We start from the raw sequence: 22,017 nt of genomic DNA on the forward strand, positions 1-22,017 counted from the left end.
AGGCAATTGCTTTAAGTAACACTCTGACCTCAGAATCATTCCTTGAGTCTTCCTGGTTTGGCTGAAAAGCCCATGAGAGCATTGCAGGCATGGAAAGCCAAGACACTGTGACAAAAAATGTTCTACATGAAGGGTCTCTGTGAGTGAGACCCCAACAGAAAGAAGTGGCCATTAAAGAAGGATGTACTTTTCTCTAAAGGGAGGAAAGAACTTCCACTTTGCTTATGGTATTGCCTAAATACTGAAGAAGTTTGTGAATTCAAAAGGTTTCCATAGACTTGGCAGCTCATGTCAAGAACCTTGAGTGGTCACTGATGTCATACATATGTGTGTTAATTGTTAAATTAAGAACAGGAGGCCAGCGCCGCAGCTCAATAGGCTAATCCTCCACCTAGTGGCGCCTGCACACTGGGTTCTCTTCCCGGTCGGGGCGCCAGATTCTTTCCCAGTTGCCCCTCTTCCAGGCCAGCTCTCTGCTGTGGCCCGGGAAGGCAGTGGAGGATGGCCCAAGTGCTTGGGCCCTGTACCCCATGGGAGACCAGGAGAAACACCTGGCTCCTGCCTTCGGATCAGCGCAGTGCGCCGGCTACAGCACGCTGTCCACAGCGGCCATTTGGAGGGTGAACCAACGGCAAATAGGAAGATCTTTCTCTCTGTCTCTCTCTCTCACTGTCCACTCTGCCTGAAAAAAAAAAAAAAAAACCAGGAGTCACTATGCACTAACTTCCCCTGCAGAACCTCTGTCCTCAATGAGTTGTAGTATGAGAGTTAATTGTAAAACTAGTTCTCGAGCTTTGTGTGTGTGTGTTTGTGTGGATGTGTGTGTGCAAATTGTTGAGATCTTTACTTAGTATAGAGTTGATCTTCTGTGTACAAAGTTAATTGAAAATGAATCTTAATGAGGAATGAGACTGGGAAGGGGAGAGGGAGGAGGAGGAGGGATGGGAGTGTGGGTGGGAAGGCAGGTATGGTGGGGAGTATAACTATATTCCTAAAGTTATACTTACAAAATTTGTATTCCTTAAAAAATTAATTAACTAGTTAACAACAATTATAAAAAGGAAAATGTAATCAGAAAAGAACTTTGTCAATTTTAGAGGATAGAGAATGAGATACTGCCTGGAAATCAGGACTTCTTGTATGGCTGTTTTTTGTTGAAAAAAAAAATTTAACAGAAGAGACACCTTTTTGTATTTTATTGAAAGTTTGTTTCTAAAAGCCAAAACAGCAATTTCCTCAATTTCAGTTACCCCTATGCCTCCAGGATCTCACATTGTTCCACCTAGAAAGGGCATGAAAATTCCCTCTTGGTTTTGCAAGGTCCAAGTCCTTCCCTTCTCTTCCATTTCCTGTGCAGCCCAATTTTAAGACTCAGAAGCAATACTGTGTTTTTTCCCAGGAAGAATTGTTGCAGCTACTTTGTAACATCTAGCAGAGGGGAGAAAGCAGTCAGATGAATAAGAATGATACATAGGAAAGTAGGAAGTCAGCCTACTAAGGTCCCTCTGTCCTGCTTCAATGGCTTGAACTTTAATTGGTTAAGTTTCTCTTTGTGCTGAGTCAAAAAAAAAAAATAGAAAAGGGATTTCCACTGCCAGTCTTGGATGCAGCCCCAAATCCATGAGATGATCTGGTCCAAACTTGGGCACATATCTGGCCCATAAAGGTTTGAAGTGATCAGTCAGGCATATTTTTCCACCTCTGTATATTTTTGCTATCTTTCCATCCAACTCAGGGGCTGCAATTTCTGAAACAGTAGTGTATATGTGATAGGAATATCGAACTTATATTCATGGAGGTCTTGAATGTACCAGCATTTTTCAAACCCTGGAGCCCCTTCTTCACTGGACTCCAGCTGGAACCAATCATGGTCACATTCTTGTTCTCTATATACCACAATACCCGTGAGACACAGCTGACTGCAGAAACACAGCTGATGCAGATAAAGGACTGCTGTTCCTCTTTCAGTCTCTGCACCCATGACTCCCCATCTTGGGGTTCAGTGTTAGTCTTCAGCACTGAGATCTCAGACACAACACGCCACATGGCCGCATCTGCTATCTGGTCACCTGCTAGCGGCTGTATTAGGAAGGACTGAATGGAAATGGATCATTCTGTCCTGAATGTGGTACCTAGCATTAAAAGCACTGCAGGAGCCTCAGGAGCAACTTCTGTTCATGCTCAGACTCTGTTGAAACTTTCTTTAAGTATTGACTTGTTACTGTAATTATGGAAAGCCTGAATTCTTCTCCTAGGTGAGGTACACAAGCATGAATACACACACACTGGGTTGTGTTTAAGACATGATCTTCACTGTGCTGTGCTGTGTGACACCTAAGAGAAAATGCATGGAAATTGGATAGATTCAGGTTGGTAATATCTCTACACACTTAGAGAAATTAGCATGAAAGTGGAAGAAGGAGTTATTGGAATGTAAAGTATCACATCTGAAATTGAGTCTTATTTTTGTCAGCATTGATGCTTTCACTATCATACCAAGGACAAGATGGCACATCCTGAAGCTGGTAGTATAGATTTTGAGGGGAGGGGGAGGAAAAAACTTACTTAAATGATTTTGGAGTCCTTATCTGAGTGATACATAGTGTGAAAGTCACAAAAGCAAAATTTTATTTTTTGCAAGCTAAACTTTCTTCCTGTTGCTTTTTTTTTTTTTTGACAGGCAGAGTGGACAGTGAGAGAGAGAGAGAGAGAGACAGAGAGAAAGGTCTTCCTTTACTGTTGGTTCACCCTCCAATGGCAGCCGCGGCTGGCACGCTGCGGCCAGCGCACCGTGCTGATCCGAAGCCAGGAGCCAGGTACTTATCCTGGTCTCCCATGAGGTGCAGGGTCCAAGCACTTGGGCCATCCTCCACTGCACTCCTGGGCCATAGCAGAGAGCTGGCCTGGAAGAGGGGCAACTGGGACAGAATCCGGCGCCCCGACCGGGACTAGAACCCGGTGTTCCGTCGCCGCTAGGCAGAGGATTAGCCTGTTGAGCCGCGGCGCCGGCCTCTTCCTTTTGCTTTTAACCTTATTTCCACCTAAAGGTGGAAAATATAATCTGGTCACTTTCAGATAAATTCAACAAATAGGAGATCACTCAGTCATTTCAAGGAAAAGCTGAAGTTTGAAAACTTTTTTCTCCCGTCCTCCTCTCTAGTGTCAACACTAGAAGATCTGGGGTGGAGGAAATCAGCTTTTTTGCTGAGGGAGATCCAGTGCATGCTCTGTATAACTACAATGCCATGAAAAGCAGAGCAGTGTAAACACTGGTGGCTTCATGCTTTCTCCAGCTTCCAATCTCTCTACCCAAGAAGCCCTCTACAGCTGTCTCTTCATCCTAAATGTGAGATCTGCTGAATACCATCTTTCTTTCAGTACTCATACAACACTCACCTGGATGGCAGTGGATCTAGTGGAGAAGGATCTTTAAATGCATGTTCAGTCACTCTCTTGCCTATAGGAACAATGCCCCCCTTGCTCTTTAACAGGCTTGGACATGCTATATTAGAAGTGACCATTTTCCTCTGTATTAATTATGTGTGACTATAGAAAGAATGCTTTGTGGGTTTTGCTGTCTCCCTGGGCTTCACTTAGTATGAAGACTCAAGTATACACACTATCAGATCTCGACATTTAAAATGGACTTTTTGTGCTGCTTCACATATTTGGCACAGAATTGGGCATATGTCTCTCCTCCCCGACACTAAACAACAAACAAAATTTCTCTTTTATGTCCAATGTGCTTGCTTTTCCAAAACCTCTTTCCCTAGTCTGAGTTCAAACCATCTTCAGCTCATGAGAACTTTGGAACTTGGCCAAGGCAGAGAGAGCAAAACATTACTGGAGTAATGTGCTTTATTCCAGGGTCGTGCATTTGATGCCCTTGTTCTTTGGTTCCCTGTCAGGAAAGACTTTGTGATACATTGGATAAGACATGTACATCTTTACTTTCTCCTGAATCATCTATTTTTGTTTTAATGTAAAACTTAAAACTTGATAGATAAAATAACATGCACAGAAACTGGTAAACTTTCAAAGAAACAATAGCAATAATTGTTTCAAATTCTTGAGAATGAGAAAAAGAATGAACAGATGGCTCATCATGCTTTCGTTGGCTATAAGTTGGTTCCAAATGAAAAACTAGTAGCTGGACAATATTTGGAATCAAGTGACCCTCCAGTGTTTGTTGAGAATATTTCAATACTCTGTGTACTCTGCAAATCATGTCCACCATTATAAAAGTACATAACCATTGAGAGAGGAAAATATCTTTGATTTTTCAGAACACTGGGGTGGAGTTCGAAAATAAAACAAGTCAAGGGACAGATTTCCATCACCAAATGCCCAAGATGCTAAAGGAGAAAGAAAAGAATATGGGCACATTGTTGAATTTGAAGTTAGAGTGGCTAACTTGTTAAAAGTTTTATTGTTTATTTATTTGAATGGCAAAGTAACAGAGGGATTGGGAGAGACAGAGACAGACAGACGGACATTGAGATCTTACATCCTATAGTTCACTCCCTCAATGGCCACAACACGACTCAGAAACTCTATCCTGGTCTCCCGTGTGAGTGGCAGGATCCCAAGCCCTTGGGCCATCTTCCTCTGCCTTCTGAAGCACATTATCAGGAAGCCGGACTGAAAGCACAGCAGCCATCCTTCAGCTGGCATTCTGGTGAGCAATACCGATGTCTCAGGCAGCAGCTTAACCCAATGCACCACGATGCCAACCCCATGACGTCAGAACTTTTATCTAGGTTTGGGAGTATTCTATGTGCTTTAATGATACAGAAACCAGAATAATTATCAAATATATATTTAATCATAAATATTGCCCTAAATACTTTTAAGGGAATATTATATTATTTTGATTGAACAAATCACTTTTAAAAGAAAATAATTTTTTTAAAAGCATATTTATTTTGATATAAAAGATTTTTGAAATCCACACATACTTTTTTCATAATATTTATCTTCTATGAACTTTTTTTTTGCTTTCAAACTTTTATTTAATGAATATAAATTTCCAAAGTACAGCTTATGGATTACAATGGCTTCCCCCCCATAACGTCCCTCCCACCCGCAACCCTCCCCTTTCCCACTCCCTCTCCCCTTCCATTCACATCAAGATTCATTTTTGTTTCTCTTTATATACAGAAGATCAGTTTAGCATATATTAAGTAGAAAATAATTTTGAGAAATTTTTTTGCCATTGAATACTAACTCACTACATTCTGGAATAGCTCTTGAGAGTCTGAGAGAGATCAATGAAATTACTTGGGTTTAAAAAGGAAAGAGAAATTGAGCAATAATTGGTAACATGGACCAAGTATTAGAGTGTAGACACTGACTGTTTCAGTGCCCGAATTTATTATTAGAGATTAGTTAGAAGACAATGAGAGGGGTATACGGAGGCTGGAGAGCATAGTGCAGCCTGTGCAGTCAGCCAGCTGGAGTCTGAATAGCTACTGCACTACATAATAACTATTTGATGTTTGGAAAATCTTAACCTGTCTCAGATTCTGTAACTTGTATGTGTAGTAGTTTCTTCTCCAGTAGAACAGAAATTGTAAAAGCTATTTCATGATTTTCAAGAATGAAATGCAGCAGATATTAGGAAGTAATAGCATAGTGTCTGAGACGTAGGTTTAGGAATTTACATCCAGTTCTTCCCAGTAAGCTTGTTAAGCAAAGGACTGAACTGTCACTGCATAAGCTATTAGATTCCTTGAAAAATGTTTGGAAATAAATTCAATGAATGGGCATATGTGCTCTCCTTTTTTAACAATGAAGTAAAGCTGAAGGCACAGGGAACCATTGGAAACAGGCTACATAGACCCAGATTGCCTGTTTCTTTAAATTTCCGTTCAGCCATGCTTGAGTTGTTTCATTCTCTCATTCCTGTTCTCTATGCAATTGCTATATTTAGCTAGGATTTGTATTTGTCATTATTAGAAGTTAGGCAAGTGTAAACTAGTTTCACCCACTGTAAAATAACGGTCATTCCTAGAGCAGGAATTTATTATTTTCTTCACGGTATGATGTATAACAGAGAAGGACATTATGTTGTGTGGTTGGGAAGAGAGTTCTCTAAAAAATGCTGGAATTTTTAAAGATCTTGTTTAATTGTGTCCTGCCTGTGAAATTTGTTTCTTTGATCCTCTAGCAAGAATCAGTTGCCTTAAATTCCCTCAAGTACCGTGTTAGTTTAATTTTGCATTTATGCCTCACTCTATCTTACATGATATTTGTTTTTCTACTCACCAATCCTAAGGAGTCAGCAACCCCTCTGAGAGCTAGAATCGACTCCTTCACTCTTGACTTTCCCACTGTACCAGCATTGGGTCTATCAGAACACAGGTAAGCAAAGCGGGTTAGCCTCTTCATCAGACACTCTCTATAGAGCCTGAGACAGGACAGGTTTGAATACTTGCTCTGTATACACGGACATACACATCCCTAACTTGGGAACTGGGAGACGCTTTCAGGTAACTGTAATTTTCTACAGCCCCAGTTTGAGGCCGATACAGAAAAGATCAAAGATAGAAGAGCCAGAACATCACATAATGCGAATGCAGAAAGGACTGCAGAAACCTCTGGCCCTGCTGGCTTCCAGCACCTTGGCTGAGAAATGTCACAGACTGGTAACGCTCATCTCCAAGCCAGAGGCACATCTATTTACACAGTTGCGACTGTTTCTGTTTCAAATTTACATCTGCCTCTCAAATGCCCCTGTCCTTTCACAGTAATATTTTCTCACTACTCTGTGTAAATTTTCTATTTTTTAATAGTTATTGATCTGAAGGCAATGGAACGTGAGACTCTTGCATGAGAGGAAACCTCACTTGGCATAGGCAGCTGCCTTGGATGGCTGACATTTAGATGTTACCCTTCTAAAAATTAATAATTTCCTTTAAGGCACAAGAACTGGGGCTGTCCTAAACTCTGATTTTTAAGTAGCCATAGGTATTCTGGATCATATCTAAACCTATTTGTCTTGGTGGGAAATGATCATGTCTCACAGATTCCTTCATTACTACTGTGCCCACTCAGGCACACCTTTGTGCTTTCTGATAGGAAAATGTAAATCACACTCAAGAATTGTTTCCAAAAAGGTCTTGAGCTAAGTCCTTGGATGCAAAGTTGTAACTCACTGCAGATTCTGATAGTTGAGTTACAACTCACTGAAAATCAGGGTTCTAAATGGAAGTACTGACAAACCTTCAAGCCAGGGCAGCACAAATGGCGCCTAGATAATTTATAGTCTACAGGCAGCTCTTGGGTTTATTATCACAATGACAAATGCACTGTCATTGTTAATAGGATATTTCCCAGCAAGGACTTCTTGTTATGCAAGCCAGGTTCGGTATGTCATGCAGCATGATAGCAATAAAGTCTACAAGAATTTGTAATGAACTTCAATTACTAATAGATTATGGTTAATGGGAAATATGTGCAGTAAAGATATGGGTTTTTATATGCGCCTTCTGGTATTCTATGAGGCAATGATTTATGCTACAATTTATGTTAACATTTTCCACTGTGAAAAGGCTCAATTTGGTAGAAAGCCACTTCATCTATAACATATATTTAAGATAATTTTGCATACCACATAAATGAAGGTATAAAATTAGATATTAATCTATTTAATACTAGCATTTTTATTTTCATTGAAAGTGGAGACTTTTTTTCCTCTTCTGAGTAGTACTGTAGGATTAAAAACCCTGATTACAAAACAAAACATGAGAGTGCTGTCTTTTAGTTAAAGGTAACATCTTGTGTGTTAATGTCTTTGTTTAACTTCCTTATGTAACCCAGGACCCCATGAAATTTGATATATGCTGGTACCTGGCTTATATAAGTATTGTTTTAAATTTTAAAAATCATCAAATAAGCATGCTAACTTAAAATGAATTTGTGATTCACATTATTCTTGCTCTTACTGCAGAGACAGAGTTGTGATGTAAATGTGGAAGTGCATACAGGAATAATTTGTTTGGCACAGAGACAGGCACAGATATACGTGTATGCACACACACATACAAGAGGGCACATCAGAAGCTTCATGGAAATGGAGTTAAAAGTAAAATTTATTTTGCTACAAAACATTTTGAAGTCTCTGCATATTTTTTCATAATATGCATTTCTATGAACTTTCTAAGACTCCCTGTATGTAATCTATATTCATATGCTCACTGACAAAACCAGATAAAAGTGAAAAACACTAATCAAATCAGCCAATTACAGACAAAAATTAATAAAATTAAACCATAAAATGAAACAGTTCATTAAAATATTTTATATTATTGTGAATTTTAAATTATGAAAATAGGGTAGTCACAATCTTAGGAACCTACTAAAAGGAATTTTATAACTCTAACGTATGTGTGTGTATGTGAAATACCTAAGATGGTTTATAAAAATATTAAACTCAGGAAACACAGTTTGTGTTAAGTTCATTTGAATAGCAGAGACAGAGTGAGCTCCCATCTGCTGATTCGCTCTCCTCAAATGCTTGCAACAGCCAGGGTTGGGCAAGGCTAGAGCAGGACCTCCCATATGAGTGGCGGGGACCCAACTACTTGAGCCATCACCTATCAGCTGCCTAGATGTGCATTAGCAAGGAGCTGGAATCAAGAGCAGAGCCAGGACTTGTACCCAGGCACTCTGATATGCGATGCAGGCATCCCAAGCCAGGGCTTACCCACTGCAAAGAGTGTTCTTCTAAGGAAACACATTTTTTAGGCTCTTTTATTCTTATCATTGATTCCATGTTTGCTCCCCCCCCCCCCCCCCCCCGCCAACGGATCCCAAACGGTGTCTTAACATATAAGGATTATGGGCAGGGACAGACATAATGAGCATCTATGTGCTCACTACTGTCCTTACTTGGGTAACCTTTGAAGCATATTTTTTCTATCTGAATGGTGATGACTATAAGAATCAAAGAGGTCTGAGCATCGTAGATTTAAACACTTGGACATTGAAAGGAGAAATTCCAGAAGAGACTTGGAATGTCTATCACTTCTTAGCTTACATTGTGTGCAAGTCTATCTAAACCTATCAAACCTCTGCAGCAACACCTAAAGATGAGAATGATTAATAAAGGCTGACTATTGATTGTGAAGATTAAATAACCTGTCAAGAATTTTGTATAGTGCCCAGCATGTAATAAGTACAAAATTTTTGAAGATGACACTGTTATATTATTTAGGTCAGTAAATGATTAAGTGTTTCTATAATTATTACTGTTTTTATTATAACAACACTCCTTGCAAACCTCAGTATCTTGTACATTTGGAGGCACAGGTGAGCCAGCAATTCATTGAGTCCGTTTAGAAAGTCAGGTCGTAGGTTGCACACATGGAACACATTTGGAATGGAACTAAGAAATCTGCTTATCTAAAAATCTTCCCAGTGATTCTTCAGTCCACTGAAATTTTTATAAATTTAAGTATTTGAGAGGCAGAGAGAGAAAGAGACTGAGAATGATAGCTCCCAACTGCTATGCTAGTTCACTCCTCAAATACTCACAAGAGCTGGGCTGGCCAGGCCTAACCTACGAGCTGTAATTCAATCTAGGACTCTCATTTGGGTGGCAGGAACCCAACCACTTGAGCCATCAGTACTGCCTGCTAGGATGTTCACTACCTGAGAACTGAACCCAGGTACTCCAATGTAGAATGGAGGCATCTTAACAAATGTCTTAATTGCTAGGCTATTCAATGGCTGAAATTTAAAAGCAGGACATGGGAACCCTCTACAGAATCTGTTAATGTCTCTATATTTTGTTGAAATAGAACTCAATACCTTGAATGACTAAGTCATTGACTGAGTGAGGATTTAACATTGTGCAGATAAAATACCTAGAATCTAGGTGACTGACAAAAATCAGTGCACTAGTACTCTCGATATTTTGGTCCTACTTGGGTATTTTTTCCCAAAAACAAACCAAAAAAAAAGTTCTCTATTTCCTAGCTCAATACAACCTTTGTGTTTTCCAGACACTGTCTTATTTCCTCAATGCTCTTTGGTCCTCCTTTATAGACAAGGGAAAGAAATGGGGAAAACTTGGGTCAGGTTAATGTATTTGTGGTAGGTAAAGCATAGAATCAGCTCTTATTGCTTTGGAAAGTGACACTGTACATATGTGTGTACTTAAAAAAATTGTGGGAAACATGTAATTAAAATAAGCTTGGCTCAATAGGCTAATCCTCCGTCTAGCGGCACCGGCACAAGGGGTTCTAGTCCTGGTCAGGGCGCCGGATTCTGTCCCGGTTGCCCCTCTTCCAGGCCAGTTCTCTGCTGTGGCTAGGGAGTGCAGTGGAGGATGGCCCAAGTCCTTGGGCCCTGCACCTCATGGGAGACCAGGATAAGCACCTGGCTCCTGCCATCGGATCAGCGCGGTGCGCCGGCTGCAGCGCACCGGTCACGGCGGCCATTGGAGGGTGAACCAACAGCAAAGGAAGACCTTCCTCTCTCTCTCTCTCTCTCTCACTGTCCACTCTGCCTGTAAAAACAAAATAAAAAATAAAAATAAAATAAAATAAGCTTATTTTTGTGCAAAAATATTTGAAATTCAAATCCATGCATAGTTTTTTTATATCAAATACTCTTTATGAATTTTGAAGACCACTCATATGCATAGATTTCTAAATTTTTGCAAAAAAATAAACATATTTTAATTCATATTTTCAATGAATTCTAAAGTCCCTTCATACAAGGGAGAATGGCATTTCTCTTTATACAACAGAGGGTGGCAGTCAACCTCTAATGCAACAAGTTCATTTCATCAAGTCCAGGGAGCCAGATTCTTCTGCCTTGTTGCTCTGCATTTCCTAGGACCCTGCTGCCCCTTACTGCATGGTCTGAGTTAGCATCACTATCACATCCACACTCCAGCCATGTGGGAGGAGCAGAATGCATTTCTTCCATCCTCAGCATGCTCCACAGATTGTTGCACTTCTCACATTCTGTAGGTTAAAACTTAGTCATATGATCATAATTTCAAGAGTCTATGAGATATATTGTCTTCTTTTGGCCATGTGTCTAGTTAAAAATCAGACATGGTACTTCCATTAAAAGAGGGAAGAATGACTAGCAAGGAACAATAGCCATTGCCTCATTAGCTCATCTGTCACTGGCCAGCAGTGTTTCATGGGCCTTGATATTTGCTGTTAATAAGTCACTTGTTATGGGTACTGATAACTGAGGGTATCTCTATGTAAGTTAAAAAATAGAGAAATTCAAAGGAGTTCTCCTCTACCCAAAGTCCAGATCACCGTCATATAGGAGCTGATGTTTAAAGATAAATTTTTGGACCAAAGTTAATTAAGTCAAAAAAGTGCTATCTTCATTCTGGAGTCCACAGATAAGGTCAATCTCTAGGAAATAGAATAAAAATTTTAAAGCTAGGAGATTATTCCTGTATGATGCTAGGAGATATATTCCCCAAATAAAGAGGAGAGACAAGAACACAGAATCAATAAAGGTCAATATTAAAGGCACCAGGATGTAATGATTGTGAACATGGTCCCTGGGGTTAATTTGTATGTGTTGGAATTTTGACTCTACTAGATGTGAGAACATGGGGAACTTTGTATAAGCAATCTAAACTTCAGTTTTATCCTTTGTGAACTTGAAATAAAAACAGTAACTCACTCATAAGCTTGTTATGAGGAATATATTACATAATGCATATAAACATTTCACACAGTGCCTAACACCTAATAAGTCCCTCAATAAATATTAATTAGTATTCCTGTGGAGTCCCCAAAATTCCTTATGCTCTATTTTATTTAGCAAAGACTCTTCTCCCACAATTAACTCTTTTTTCAAGAAGGAATTCCATAAATTAGAGGGGTCAAAGAAAACAAAGGGAACCATCAATCCAAAGAGCCCATTTTTATTTCCTGTTCCTGCAACCACAGATGGGAAACCCATGAATGCCAGCTTGCCTAAGCAAATGCATCCTGTGATGCCTCTGCCAGAGCAGTAAGCCCTAGCTAATTTCTTTTTCCATTTTCTGAGTAACTTCTACACAATCCAAACTTTTCTCCCGATCAGTCCCGGAGAAATAAAAACCCTAATAAAAATAATAATAAAGAAATCGTAAGGACTGTAACACACCTCCAGTGCAAGGTAGACGAAGCTTCTTGGAAATTGTGCAGGACAGCAGCAGTATCTTGATAAATAGGCGAAGACTGCAATGTGCTTGTGCTGATAATAAGTAGCATGGAACAAATGCCTCTTCTACACAAGCCTGGGATTTATGTCCACCCTGCCTGTATTGAAAACCAGAGAATTAACTCATGAAACCCATACATCAACACATGTAGGAAAAAGAATCCTGGTATAGAAATGAAATTAGCATGGAATTAGTTAGCTATAGGGCATAAATAGAGTAACTGACATTTTCCTGTGTTTTCTGTATCAAATGTCTTTGGAAAGCTCACCAAGCTTGGACTGCAGTTGATGGCCCCTGTGATTTATTTCAACATTTTCTACTCTGGGCAGGTTGTTTGCAAAGTCCTTCAAGTTTCATTAAGACAAATCAGGAAACACGGATAGTTCAAGAGGAGAACATGATCACAGGAAGACACTACTTATGCAGAAGTCCGCCATGTGTCATTGCAGCCTCCATACCGCGTGCATCACCATATTTATTAATCCATTGCTACAGAGATTATTGCAATCTGACATGGAACCCTAATGAATTTTTGGCACATTTGGAAATTGTGACTCTTGTTGCCCAGGCAGCCTCTTAAATCACTGCCCCCCCCACCCCCATCTTTTATTTCAGTTGCCTTTTCATGGTGTGCATCACGTTGAGAAATGGGTTACAGGCCCGTAGCGTTAACTGCTCTGCATTAGTTGATCGTGTACTATGGATGCGTGGCACACAGTGTATGAATCATAGGGCACTAGGATATGGATGACAGATAATTTAAACATGAAACTGGTGATGCCTGGAAATGGGAAGGAATAGAGGCTGAGAAATACAGGCAAAAGTCAAAGCAACTGGATGATAGAACCCAGGTATTAGTGACTAGCTTAAAATAAACTTATTAGTGAAGTATCATGTAGAAAGAGTGTTATTTCAATATTCAAGATGGTGATTTTTTTCCCTACTCCTCTTTTATCTGCTGATTGCTTCTTCTTTCCTTCTATTATAAGACAGATCCCCTTCAGTTTAAAGATGGACATTATGAGGAAAAGGTGATTTTTTAAAAGGATTTTTTAAGATTTTATATATTTATTTATTTGCGTGTTTTTTTTTTTTTTTTTGACAGGCAGAGTGTACAGTGAGAGAGAGAGACAGAGTGAAAGGTCTTCCATTGCCGTTGGTTCACCCTCCAATGGCCGCCGTGGCCGGTGCATTGAGGCCGGCGCACTGCGCTGATCCGATGGCAGGAGCCAGGTGCTTCTCCTGGTCTCCCATGGGGTGCAGGGGCCCAAGTACTTGGGCCATCCTCCACTGCACTCCCTGGCCACAGCAGAGAGCTGGCCTGGAAGAGGGGCAACCAGGACAGAATCCGGCGCCCCGACCGGGACTCTAACCCGGTGTGCCGGCGCCGCAAGGCGGAGGATTAGCCTAGTGAGCCGCGGTGCTGGCCTATATTTATTTATTTGAAAGTCAGAGTTACACAGAGAGAGGAGAGGTAGAGAGAGAGAGAGGTCTTCCATTTGATGGTTCAGTCCCCAATTGGCCGCAACGGCCAGAGCTGCACAGATCTGAAGCCAGGAGCCAGGAGCATCCTCTGGGTCTCCTACGAGGGTGCAGGGGCCAAGGACTTGGGCCTTCCTCTACTGCTTTCCCAGGCCATAGCAGATAGCTGGATCAGAAGAGGAGCAGCCGGGACTAGAACTGGCGCCCATATGGGATGCCGGAGCTTCAGGCCAGTGTGTTAACCTGCTGCACCACAGTGCCGGCCCAGAAAAGGTGATTTAATTCTATGAAATTTTACTCTGTATCTAAGATGAAAGAACGTCATAACCTTAATTTTGCCAATACAGACACACAGTGTTGAGACAGAAAATACAGGGTTTCTCATACTTCCTGTTACCAAGCTTTCTGTTTAGAAGCTTGGCTGATTTATTTAACTTATCAATATCTCAATTTCCTTACCTGGAATTTGGGATAATAATGACTAGTCTTTCTAGTGCATTAAGACCAAATGAAGGCCGGTGCTGTGGATCACTAGGCTAATCCCCCGCCTTGCGGCACCGGCACACCGGGTTCTAGTCCCGATCGGGGCACTGGATTCTGTCCCGGTTGCCCCTCTTCCAGGCCAGCTCTCTACTGTGGCCAGGGAGTGCAGTGGAGGATGGCCCAAGTACTTGGGCCCCTGCACCCCATGGGAGACCAGGAGAAGCACCTGGCTCCTGCCTTCAGATCAGCGCAGTGCGCCGGCCTCAATGCACCGGCCACGGCGGCCATTGGAGGGTGAACCAACGGCAAAGGAAGACCTTTCTCTCTGTCTCTCTCTCTCACTGTCCGCTCTGCCTGTCAAAAAAAAAAAAAAAATGAGATCTTTCATGTTGCTCTGAAATATTTGAAAAGCAAGAGGCAGACACCCATAAGGATAACTACAGGAAAAGACTATTTGCATAAAAGACATCAGCAGGATTTAGAAAGCGTCAAGGAGTTTTCCTGAGATTGCAGAGCTTTCTTACCGATTTATTCATTCATGGCATCTCAGTCTCCCTGGAGGTTTGTTCCATTATGGTCCTTCAAACTGGCACTTTTAAAAATGATTATGTTCGCCAGCGCTGCGGCTCACTAGGCTAATCCTCCGCCTTGCGGCGCCGGCACACCGGGTTCTAGTCCCAGTTGGGGCACCGGATTCTGTCCCGGTCACCCCTCTTGCAGGCCAGCTCTCTGCTGTGGTCAGGGAGTACAGTGGAGGATGGCCCAAGTGCTTGGGCCCTGCACCCCATGGGAGACCAGGAGAAGCACCTGGCTCCTGGCTTTAGATCATCACGGTGCGCCGGCCGCGGCGGCCATTGGAGGGTGAACCAACGGCAAAGGAAGACCTTTCTCTCTGTCTCTCTCTCTCACTGTCCACTCTGCCTGTCTAAATAAATAAATAAATAAAATTGTTTATTTATGTACGTATGTATGTATGCATTTTTTAAAGATTTATTTATGTATTTGAAAGTCAGAGTTACACAGAGAGGCAGAGAGAGAGAGAGAGAGAGAGAGGTCTTCCATCTGCTGGTTCACTCTCCAGTTGGCTGCAACAGCCCAACTGGAGCTGCAATGATCAGAAGCCAGGAGCCAGGAGCTTCCTCTGGGTCTCTCACGCAGGTGCAGGGGACCAAGGACTTGGGCCATCTTCCACTGTTTTCCCAAGCCACAGCAGAGAGCTGGATTGGACATGGAGCAGCCAGGACTCCGACTGGTGCCCATATGGGATGCCAGCACTGCAGGCAGTGGCTTTACCTGCTATGCCACAGCACCAGCCCTTGTATGTATATATTTGAAAGAGTTACAGACAGAGAGAGGGAGTTACAGACAGAGAGAGGGAAAGACAGAGAGAGAACTTCCATTTGCTAGTCCATTCCCTAGTTGGCTACAATGGCCAGTACAGGGCCAGACCGAAGCCAGGAGCTTCATCTAGGTTTCTCACATGGGTGCCAGGGACCTAAACGCTTGGACCATCTTCTGCTGATCTTCCCAGGCCATTTGTGGGGAGCTGGATCAGAAGTGGAGCATCTCAGACATGAACCTGTGCCCACAAGGGATGCTGGTATCACAGGCAGTGAATCTACCTGCTATGCCACAACACCAGCCCCAGTGTGTGGCGTGTTAACGAGGTACTCCCATATGTGTACTACAGTGGCTACTTGGTATTTGAATCTGTGTTATGACTTTCCAATTCAGCTATGACCCTCATAACTGGTCTTCAGATATGTCAAGCTCATTCTCACCTTAGGGCCTTTGCACATGCCCTTATTTTTCTGAAGCTCTTCTCCAACTCTGCACAGATTGTTCTTTCACTGCATTTATTTTTTTTTTTTTTATTTTTTGACAGGCAGAGTGGACAGTGAGAGAGAGACAGAGAGGAAGGTCTTCCTTTGCCGTTGGTTCACCCTCCAATGGCCGCCATGGCCAGCGCGCTGAGGCCGGCGCACCACACTGATCTGAAGGCAGGAGCCAGGTGGTTCCTCCTGGTCTCCCATGGGGTGCAGGGCCCAAGCACTTGGGCCATCCTCCACTGTACTCCTGGGCCACAGCAGAGAGCTGGCCTGGAAGAGGGGCGACCGGGACAGAATCCGGTACCCCGACCAGGACTAGAACCCGGTGTGCCGGCGCCGCAAGGCGGGGGATTAGCCTAGTGAGCCGCGGCGCCGGCCTCTTTCACTGCATTTAAATCTCTGTTCATACCTAACATTTAAAAAGTTCTTCCCTAGCCACTCCATCCAATATTCTACTTTCTTGTATTCTTTTTTTTCTTATTTTTATTTATTTTTTTTTTATTTTTCTAAAAGTACCTATCAGTATCTCATGTATACATTTTTTCTATTTCACCAACTAGAAAGGAGGTCAATAAAGTCAGGAAGATATTTCTTAAACTGCAGTTTCTGCCTTGCTTTGAATAATGCTTCACACCAAAGAGGTACTCAGTAAATATTGATTAAATGTATGTTTCAGAAATCAGTAAATGAATGCCCAGTTGCTCTAGATTTGTTACTTAAAATTTCTGAGATCAGAAGTTAATGAGTCCTATTTCGTATTTTTCAGGAGAGACTACTCCAGTCCATTTCTGGCTAGCCTAAGAGCTTCTGTGCATTTGCCAGCTGCCCCGTTGTCTAATTAGAGTATGTGGCCATGGGGCTACTTCACATAGCACAGAGCACAGGCATGTAGACCTTCAGGGCTAAGTGAGGTTTCTCACATCCCTCAATGTGGGGCTTCTGTGGCCTAGCCCAGATGGCTTTTTGGGCTTCTTGGATCATCAGCTTAGTCAGATCGGCACAGAAAGGCCATGTGCCTTTGGCCAAAATCTCAGGAACAAGGCTGGCTTCTCCAGGTACTTGCTGTCTAGCCTCAGTCATAATTTCCCTTAATGTGAACGTTGTTTTATTTTTTATCTGCACTTAATAATGTATTTTCATGACCAACTAATAATCACTGTAGTTAAAGTTTTTGAGTTTTCCTTGTGAGTTTGGTATGTAACTTCTGGAATCCCCATGACCATCCTTTGATGGTATCATGGCAACATTTAACTGACAGATGAAGGAACATGGGAAGAGAGGTCACTTAATGAGCAGTTAACACACTAGTGTTTGAACCCAGGAAGTCTGGTTTCACAATGCCATCTTGCAAGGCTATTTTTATCTAGTTGTTCATGGGCTCATCCTGCAAGGCCCATAGTGTCAGGTTGGGGGGGGGGGGGGGGCAATGACAAGAAGCACCAAAAACAGGTTTTGGTGAATGTGTCCATTTATTAACAATCAGGCACAGGCTTAAATAGGGCAGGTAAAGGAGAGTAGCTAGCTCAAGGCAGCAACACTAATTCTATAGGATAAAGCCAATACTGGTTCCTCTATGTTTCTCCAATCAGCTTGAAGGTCATATAGCCTATGTAGCCTTCAAGGTGGTTTTATGGGTCTAGGCCGGCCACACCGGGGAGCTGTTGGCCTAGTTGACAATTACAAGGCCCTTCAACAGGAAGTGGGGGGGGGGGCGGAATGTGCCTGGCAGCAGCCAAGTCATGTGTGGGGGTCCCAGTGTGCTGAGCCTTCATCCAGGGTTTTTCCCTGGGAGCATGCCGTGCCATGCCCTCTTAACCTCTGCATGGGCTAGGCAGGCAATGTCCCAGCCAGGTACAGAATCACCCACACTCGTTCTATTGTGTGACTTATCAAGAAGTCCTTTTCTACTTCAGAAATAACATTCTAATACTTATATTTTAAAGTGACAAAATATTTAGTGTATGCTATTTCTACTAAATAAACACTCAAAATACATTAAAGATACATTTAGATCACTGTAATTTCATAGACTTAAGAGGTAATATTCTCTGTGACTTTGCATCTTTTTTTGTGAATATATGCTAGAAATTTCATGGTTTTTGTGACCTACAATAGCAGAGCATTCAATTGAGAAAGTTGCTGATTTTTATAATGAGCGTATGTCAAAATCCTAAAATCATGCTTTCATTTTGGATTCTGGGAATACTCCATAAAACAAATGCAAAAAAATAAAATATCCAATTAGTGGGTGTTATGGTGTGGTGGGTTAAGCTGCCACTTAGGATGTCCACACCCCATATCAGAGTTTCTAGTTTGATTTTCAGCTACTCTATTTCACTTGGATCCAGCTTCCTGCTAAAACTTATACTGGTAGGCATCATATGATGGCTAAAACACTTGAGTCTCTGCCACCCACGTGGGATAACCAGATGTTATCCCAGGTTCCTGACTTTGGGTTGGTACAGTCCAGCTGTCTGCTGCAGGCATTTAGGGAAGTGAACCAGAACCAGCAGTTGGAAGATAGGGAAGATTCCTCTCTCTCTTTCTCTCTCTCTCTTCCCCCTCCCTCTCTCTCACTTTATCTTTTTCTCACTTCCTTTTAAATAAATATTTTCTAAAACAATTTTAAGTATCAGAAATTGTCCTAAATAAGATTCACACTAATGCTAACAGCAACATTATAATTTTGATGGGTTTCTGGTTAAGTTACCATGATAATATAAACACATATGGTATAAGGTGCTTGAGGAAAACCGAATCCATTGATCATCATTACTTAGTATCTAGCATATGCAAGGCAGCATATTAAACTTTGAGAATATATGATGATGTATAATGCAACATTCTAAATTAATTCATGCTTTTTTCTGAACTGCATAAATTAACTTGATGAATCAGTATGTGACTGACCCTACTCTTTTGTAACATTTTACCCTGTAGGGAGAAGCCAATTTTTCCATCCCTTGAACTTATTATAGAACATTCTATCATTAACTGATAGGTATTTGTGGTTATTTTTCTTCTAAAAAAATTCTATGTTCCCATTACATTAAACTGAAACAGGTGTCTTTGTATTTTATGCTAAGGATTTTATAGGAGGGAGAAAAGGCCATATTTATAAATACTATCCTATAAAATATTATGTTCTATCTTCAAATAGAATGCTCTTTCTATTTTTGCTTGTTTTTGCACATGTGATTTTTACAAAAAGCTATCATTTGCTCTGCAGAGACTTGATTATTATCCATCTGGTGAACTCGTTCAAGGTCATCATGGCCCTATATCCATCAGTCTTGTGTGTCTCACAGATTTCCTTTGTCAGTAGTACATATCAATATGATTAATGGTTTAGTGTTCATATTCAGAAATCTGATAGGGTAACTGTCGTTTCATTTGTTGGAACCTATAATTCAAAAACCATTGATGAAGTTGTCTAAGAAAAGAGGGCAATGTAAGTCAATTTTACTTATTATGAAAAACAAAGCATGGCAATTCATTTGTGTAAATAGGCTCTCTAGGCTGATGTACTCCCTGGGGAAAAGCTGGGAGTTAGGCAGGAACGTTGGCTCCGTTATGTGATTACAGTGCATCATTAAGTGGTAGTCCTATGGTATGAAACAACGAATATCAGACTGGGTTGAAGGCTTCCTCACTGGGTGACTGAGAGTTCATGTGCTCTTTAGTAAAGCCTTACTATCGATTTGATTTTAGCGAGGAGTAGTAATTCTTTACTTAGTTTTAGCAAGTAGAGTAGTAATTATTAAATTACTTACCATTTACTTACCCAAAGAGGTGTACAGTTTTTATAAGAATGACAGTTTCATTATTAAAAAAATAAGAAATATCAAATAAGTTTCTTAAAGCTTCCTTGAGGACAGGCTTTCAGTGCAGTGGTTAGGACTCCTGTTCTGATGCTTGCACTCCAAGTCAGAGTGCCTGGGTTCAAATCCTCATGCTGCTTTCTGTTTGCTCCAGCTGCTATGCACCCTGGGAGGCAGTAGTGTTAACCTCAGCTAATTGGTTCCCTACCATTCAGTTGGAGTTCCAGGCTCCTGGCTTAAGCCTGGACCATCCCAGCTGCTGCAAACATTTGGGGAGTGAACCAGTAGATGGAAGATCTCTCTCTGTCTCTGTTGCTGTCGCTGTTACTGTATCCATTTGCATCCCTCTCTCTATCTCTTGCCCTGCTTTTCAAATAAATAAATAAAACTTTTTTAAAACCTTGAAATCCTACTGTACAAAGATGACCCTCCATCTTAAAGGGTTAGTAGAATGACATAATGGACTAAAGAATATTAAAATGTATAAGGCCATCACAAAACAGACCAAACACCAGAGTTACGGGAACGGTTTATTGCTGGGTGGGGGAAGCCCAATGGGCGAGGCAGGGGAGAGAGGGTGAGAGAGTAAGAGAGAGAGGAATCAGGAGAGAGAGCATGTGTGCTAGAAGCAGGTCCTGTTATATGTTTGCCGTGGGGCCAGGGAAGTAGGAGCAATGAATCCCATTAGGGTGGGAGTAGAGCTGACACCTGTGGTTGGGCCATGGGACTTAGGACTGAAACTTACTGTGCAAAAAGGCCATTGGGGGCTAGAGCCTAAGATGGCATCCTGGGCATAAATGGCACCACAGATAAGACAGCACCATTTTATTCACATTCTCCCCTTTTATTTTTTATAAAGCAGACGTTGTATGGGATTACATTGGCCCAAAATTCCAGGAGGGGTGAAGGGGCGATGGTTGATTTTTTATAGCTGCTTCCTGCTGACCTAGGGAGACAAGTCTGAAGCCACTATCTCTCATGTGGGGAGCTGAGTATAGCCCTGTAGCAGCATTTGGTTGACTGTCTGGTTGGTGAAGGCTTTGGCTTGGGAAGCTGCAAAGCTGATGCCAACCAGGACTGAAAGATTGCTCATTTCTTGCAGGTAGACGGATTAGCCTGTAACATTAGATGCAGAAGAGTAGCACCAATACACATAGACCAGGTGTAGAATGGTTGATACAAGAGTATAGGGTATGATTACAGAGAAATGAAGTTCCAGGTGGGCTAGAGAAGGAAGCTGTCGAAGTAAAGGTTATATTAATGACCCAGGGAATGTTAGGTGGCCAAAGCCAGTTAGGTTGTTCTGTTATGGTAGTAATCCAACACGTTGCATCCTACCCTCCAGAATCAAAAGGAAGATGACTGATGATTCTCTGAGAATTCTCTAAGAATTCTTAGAAGCAGGAACACTGGTGAGTAGGGTAACTGCAATAGGAGGTTCCCCAAGGGGAACAGATATAAAGCATTGTTGTTGGTAAAGGGCCGAGGATAATGTAGAATTGGGTACTTGATAAAGTAGGGCAAGAGACAGATCGATGAGTTGTAGCCACGTTAAGGGAGGTTTGGCCAGGTTAATTAGCTGGGACAGTTGCTTAGAGGACTTCATTACTATATCAACCACCACATCCATGAGAGCTGTCGGGAGCTGAGTGTAGACACTGATAATTTTTTTGGTTCTATGGGGATCTCACAGGTTATTTCCCCCATACACAGTGATAGATCCCTTGACCCCATCTTGCCAGGCCTGAAGTTAGTGGTCAGTTATACTGAAGGCTAAAAGGGATTGGGTCCAGTAGTTTGTGCCTAGCTGTGGCTTCCTAGTTACAGCAGGTTTTTCCTGAGGGAAGCCCTTATAAAATTGTTTTCCTGGGAGGCCATGTCCACAATCGCTATGGTAGTAATTACAGGACCATGATGAGTACCCTTTCCAGTAATCATCGTTACATGATCCTGTGTTGTCCTTAGTTAGGCAGAGGTAATATAAATTTGCTATGAAATGAGATAAACTATATCTAGTCCAGTCAAAACAATTACATTTGCAGGCCTGAGCGAAATTGAAGTATAGTGTGATAGGGCCTACACAGCCCATGATGGGGCAGAAGGTCACATTAAATAATTTGACAGGAGTGGAAGTGTTGTACATCTGAAATTGCCACACATAACATGTTCCAGGGGCTGCTGCAGATATACAACAGACAGAGAAGAGCAGAGG

General features: G+C 41.8%; 1 pseudogene; it reads right to left on the reverse strand.

Moving 5' to 3' along the window:
* Positions 1 to 1,486: 1,486 nt before the first annotated feature.
* On the reverse strand, positions 1,487 to 21,435 carry LOC138848875 (ubiquitin-fold modifier-conjugating enzyme 1-like; annotated as a pseudogene).
* Between the last annotated feature and the right edge of the window lie 582 nt (positions 21,436 to 22,017).

This window comes from Oryctolagus cuniculus, chromosome 3, assembly GCF_964237555.1.
Source record: "Oryctolagus cuniculus chromosome 3, mOryCun1.1, whole genome shotgun sequence".
In the NCBI taxonomy this organism is placed as follows: domain Eukaryota; kingdom Metazoa; phylum Chordata; class Mammalia; order Lagomorpha; family Leporidae; genus Oryctolagus; species Oryctolagus cuniculus.